Raw genomic sequence first — 6,078 nt, 5'->3', positions numbered from 1 at the left:
GATAATTCGAGGTCGTACCTTATATGTACAGATTTTTATCGAGTCTAGTTTCATTAGAGACAAACGGCATAGGCATTGAAGCCCTTTACAGGGAGATATTTAAATCGTAAGGTATAGAGGTCGGTGTAGTCGAACCTTGAAACAGGGGAGACTTTAATGAATAAACTGTACTAATTGGCCCAACCAAAAATTCTACAAAAATTCCCCCATATAGATATATGAGTCTAGTTTCAGAGAAAATTTATGAAATTGGATTTTGAGTTCCAGAACTCAAGATATGATTTTTAAAGCGACTACGATACAGTTAGCCAGCTTGCCTGGAACAAAAAAAAATAAATAGGGGGAAATAAATGAAGTAAGCTCGGTAACACCTCGTATTCGATTTCCGGTAACGGTCACGGGATTGGGGTGTTACAGTTGCTAACTAAAAAAAATCTGATTTCCAGAACATACACTGAATAAATACAAAATCTAACTTTAAGTACAGTCTAACAGAAAACTTACGGATTCGACGCTGGAGACTCGGTAACCACACTTTCAGGAAAATATTCAGAAAATCATTTCAAATACTTCAAATCTTTACCAACCTTTTTGAAACAATTCTTTCGAAAATCCAATTTTAAAACCCATTCCACAGTCGAGTTTTGCAACTTGACTCTGATACCACTAAATGTAACACCCCAAACCTGACCTAAAAGTTAGGCCTGAATCTAGCGTGTCACATAGAAGTTTTTTTCGAAAACCATGTTCTCATTGAAAACCCTTCTTACTACTCAAAACCTCTAGCCATTTTAAAACTTGTGAAATGTTAATTCCCTTAAAACCTTATTTGCTACGGAAGCTTACTTTTAAACAATTGCAGAAACGTGATATTTTGAAAATCAGTTGTTCTTTTCGAAAACCGTGCCCTACTTTTAACAGATATTAAGCATACTAAATAAATTTCCCAAATAAAAAGTTAAGAAAATAAAGAGGCCTTAATACAACCCAAATCAAAAACCAAAGTGCTTAACTAAATAAACAAAATAGAAAAACATTTGCAGTTGTGTGGTCATATCTGAGTCCCTCTGCGACACCGATCCACCTAATTTGGGATTACTGACACGATTAATAAGCGGGTGAGTTTACGAAAACTCAGTGTGTAATCCCCTTACAAGAGTAACAGTCAGTAAATAGATAGAATTTAGAATCAGTTGGGCCGGAGCCCATTATAGTAATAGTACAGTCCAGTTCAGAGCATACGTGGCCAAAGCCCGTTACAATATCATTTGGGTCACAGCCTATAACAAAATCAATTGGGCCTAGCCCATCTTAGCCTCAGTTGGGCTAAAGCCCACATCGCAATAATATCACAATAATATCATACATGCAATGTTGTGCAACCCACCCTAATAATCCAACTACTACACAACCAACTCTGTCCCCCAGTACACATCATGTGAGGATATAAATATCGACCCACCCATCCAATACACATCAATGGTAGCCCGATTGCGGTACTACCTTCATTGCAGCAAGCTGCTAATCAAATATTAGGTTTAGTAGCCATAGATGGATCCACGGTCGTCAAGCAACCATGCGATCCTCATATAGTTCCTCTGTTCCATAATTCCCAACCCATGCAATTTGTCGTGTATGTCATGCTCTTCATCACACGTGTATGCAGAATAGCCATACCCAGTAACAGTCTTTTAAACATATATTAAGAGCATATCAGTCATATAACCACAGTAAAGTCAATTAAAACGCAGTTATACATTCATAATCAAGTCGGTCAAATTCGTAGTCTAAGTCAGTCAATTACCCTCAAGGGCAAAATAGTCATTTTACCCTACGGGGTATGTCGGTCCTTTTACACTACAAGGGTATTCCGGTAATTTTACACTACAAGGGTATCTCGATAATTTTATAAATCGGGGTGTTTAGGTAATTTTACAAATCGAGGGTATTTCGGCAATTTTACATCCATGGTCACGATTAATGAATTATTTAAGTTTTATGTCTGCTTGAGTAGTTACCAAAAACTAGATCCACAACCCCTTTACTAAACACTAACAGATCCACATTTATTCATATGGCCCCTTTAGGCCCAATCTCGTTCACATGGCCCGTCAGGCCCAATCACATTCATATGGCCTATTTGGCCCAACTACTTCCACCTAACAGTTAGCGGGCCCACAGCCCCATCAAGCCGAATCGGCCCACAGAGGCCCAGAACAGTCCCAGCACACGAGAATGCTCGTGGCGGCTTTTAGCTTTCACTGATTACTAACAAAGAAGGGCGTGAATACACACCTGTTTATGAGAACGCGCCAAAGTCCATGATCACTAGCCTTGGCACATCCTGCATCTCTATTTAAAGCCAGCTTCTCACCAATTCCCATGTTAGCTTCCCGAAGTGGGATTACTTTCAACCATTAGGAAAATTCCTTATTTTCTTATGACCACCTCAACCACAGAGTTTTAGTCCAACTCCACCTCCTACACAGCTCAAACAGCAAAATAAATACTCTATTGTGCATCCCAAGACTTGAACCTCAGACCTCACAGTTACACAACACACCACCTTGCCACTCCACCATAGGCTCTTTCTGTGTCATGTTTTATCCTCAATTAAATATAAGGTCTATAGGCCAAAGTCCAGGTTCCTTTAAAAGAAAAACCAAAATAAATTACAAGAGCCAAGATTTGAACCCAGGCTCCCTTGCAACCTTAATGACGCCACAACCACTAGACCACAAGCTTCCTTGTGTCATTTATTTACCATAATAATTTAAAAGGCCTTCATCCAAGCACCTAGGGTTTTATTCACTTATTACCAAAATTTTTGCTAAAGCCCAAGTTTGAACCCAAGGTTTCTCCAACACTTCTCAGGGCAATTAACCACTAAAGCAGACATTTAATTGTGTCATTTCCTTGTACAATTAAATGCTTATATACAACCTCCTTACGGACCCATATTAAAGGCCTAATACTTCTTGGCCCAAATTCGGGGTATTATACCAGATGTTTCAGACTGTGGGCCAATTCAGTGGAATGCTTACTTAAGATCCTCATCTTCACCTGAGACTATTTATGGAGGTGAGCGACTCTTTCAAATTAGCTGGAGTACCCAAAGATGCATTACTGTTGAAGCTATTCCCATATTCACTAAGGGACAGAGGTTGAGCCTGGTTGAATTCATTGCCTCCAAATTTAATTCCTACATGGAAAGAGTTAGCTGAAAGATTTCTCATGAAGTATTTTTCGCCTAGCAAGAATGCTAAGTTGAGGAATGAGATCACTGCCTTCCAACAAATGGATGATGAGTCCTTGTATGATGCATGGGAACAATACAAAGAACTATTACAGAAATGCCCTCATCACGAAATCCCATATTGCATCTAACTTGAGACATTTTGTAATGGTCTCAATGCTAATACGAGGATGGTAGTGGACCCTTCTGCTGACGGTGCTCTCCTTTCTAAGTCTTATAATGAGGCTTGCGAAACCATCGAGAGGATCGCCAATAACAATTATCAATGGCCAACCAATCAAGCTGCGTCAGGAAGACAAGTCGCTGGAATACATGAAGTGGACGCTCTCACTTGACTTGCATCTTAGTTATCTTCAATATTCTCAATGCTTAAGAATCTTACCACTAATGGGTCTAACACTTTTGTAGCCCGACCACCTTACCAATTTGAGAGTATAGCCTATGCTTATTGTGGGGAAGGTCATTTGTTTGAAGAATGTCTATCGAACCCTGAATCCATATATTACATGGGTAACCAGAACCAAAATCGAGGAAGGCAAGGATTGCAATCCATCTTCTATAACCCATCGTGGTGAAACCACCCGAATTTTTCCTGGAGTAACCAAGGGGCTGGAACCAGTAACAACTACGCCCAATCTAACCCGACTCAACCGCCTAGTTTTTCCCAACAAGTTAAGAACCCAGTTCAAGCTGAACCATCCAATAGCTTAGAGAATCTGCTGAAGGCCTACATGGCGAAGAATGATGCCTTAATTCAAAGCCAAGCAACTACATTGAAGAATTTGGAAAACCAAACGGGCCAGCTTGCAACTAAACTTAGGAATCGACCACAAGGTGCTTTACCTAGTGATACAGAGAATCCAAGAAATTCGGGGAAGGAACATTGCAAACCGTTAACATTGAAAAGCGGAAAGACAGTAGAGCCCAATACTATCGAAGCTGAAAAGGAGCTAGTTGATGCTCAAGACTCAGAGGAAGTTCAACCGAGTGTTGAAATTCCAGTTTCACAAGAACCAGAATCTACAAAGCCCGACGAGGTAATTTCAGAACTAGCTAATTCTGATCAACTAACAACTCCGTTAGATGCAAAATTGTCGTAGAAAATGAATCAACCAGTTCTAGTAAAGAAACTTCTACCACCCTACCCTCAAAGACTTCAGAAGAAAAAGTAGGAAATTCAATTCAAGAAATTCCTAGATGTACTCAAGCAACTTCACATCAATATCCCGTTGGTTGAAGCACTTGAACAAATGCCGAACTACGTCAAATTCATGAAGGATATCCTATCAAAAAAAAAGACTTGGAGAATTTTAGATGGTAGCTCTGATGAAGGAATGCAGTGCATATCTTTAAGACAAACTACCCCCAAAATTGAAGGATCCTAGATGTTTTACCATACCGTGCAACATTGGAGCAATGTATTGTGGTAAGGCACTATGTGACTTGGGTGCAAGTATAAACTTGATGCCTATGTCAATATTTAGAAAGTTAGGGATAGGTGAAGTTAGACCTACTACGGTTACACTTCAACTAGCAGATCGATCTTTAGCACATCTAGAAGGAAAAATCGGGAGCATATTGGTACTAGTAGATAAATTTATTTTCCCTGCTGATTTTGTTATCCTAGACTTTGAAGCAGACAAAGAAGTGTCAATTATCCTAGGAAGACCATTCTTAGCAACCGGAAGGACCCTTATTGATGTGCAGAAGGGTGAGCTTACTATGCGTGTTCAAGATGATTAGGTAAAATTTAACGTTTTTAAGTCTATGCTATTTCCTGACACAATTGATGATTGTTCTACAGTATCCGGTTTAGAGAATTTAATAGTGGAAAAGGAGCTCAACTATGTTAAGGATCCGTTGGAACAAATTTTGACATCAGATCCTCCAAATAATGAAGATGAGGATGAATACTTAGCTTTGTTAGAAGCTAATCAAAAGGGATTTAATCCACAATCCCGCTTTGAATCTTTGAAGTTAGAGAAAAAGGATTATGCCCAACCAAAAGCGTCAATCGAAAAGCCACCTAAATTAGAACTGAAGGTACTTCCCTTACATTTGAAATATGTTTATTTAATTAACTCTTCTACTCTGCCTGTGATTGTTTCAGCAGAGTTAACTACTGAGGAAGAAGAGAAACTCATCTTGGTGTTCAAATAATTCAAGAAGGCTATCGGATGGACCATAGCCAATATCTGTGGTATTAGTCCATCTGTATGCATGCACAAGATTATCCTGGAAGATGGCAAAAAAGGGACGATTGATGAACAATGAAGACTAAACCCCATCATGAAGGACGTAGTGAAAAAGGAGATTATTAAGTGGTTAGATACGGGTATCATTTATCCCATCTCAGACAGTTTGTGGGTAAGTCTGGCCCAGTGCGTGCCAAAAAAGGGAGGTTTCACAGTCATAGAGAACGAGAATAACGAGTTGATTATCGGAAGCTGAACAAGGCGACTAGGAAAGACCAGTTTCCTTTGCCATTCTTGGACCAAATGCTGGATAGACTCGCGGGGTGAGACTATTACTATTTTTTCGATGGATACTCATGGTATAATCAGATTACAGTAGCACCAAAAGATCAACACAAGTTAATGTTCACCTTTTCATTTAGACGCATGCCATTTGGTTTATGTAATGCACCTGGTACATTTCAAAGATGTATGATGTCTATTTTTACTGACATGGTTGAGAAGTACTTGGTAGTTTTTATGGATGACTTTTCAGTATTTAGAGATACTTACGATGATTGCTTAGCCAATCTAGCTAAGGTACTAAGACGATGCAAAGAAACGAACCTCGTACTTAACTGGGAGAAG

At 39.3% G+C, this 6,078-nt stretch overlaps 1 non-coding gene across 1 annotated transcript; it reads right to left on the bottom strand.

Annotated features, from left to right (window-relative positions):
- Positions 1 to 3,264: 3,264 nt before the first annotated feature.
- Positions 3,265 to 3,371, bottom strand: LOC128296211 (small nucleolar RNA R71). The gene has a single exon (XR_008286760.1). It is a non-coding gene; the product is annotated as a small nucleolar RNA R71 (small nucleolar RNA).
- Between the last annotated feature and the right edge of the window lie 2,707 nt (positions 3,372 to 6,078).

The sequence above is a fragment of the Gossypium arboreum genome, chromosome 7 (genome assembly GCF_025698485.1).
Source record: "Gossypium arboreum isolate Shixiya-1 chromosome 7, ASM2569848v2, whole genome shotgun sequence".
Lineage (NCBI taxonomy): Eukaryota > Viridiplantae > Streptophyta > Magnoliopsida > Malvales > Malvaceae > Gossypium > Gossypium arboreum.
Note: the sequence above shows the minus strand (reverse complement) of the source record. Positions and strands in the feature narration are given on the sequence as shown.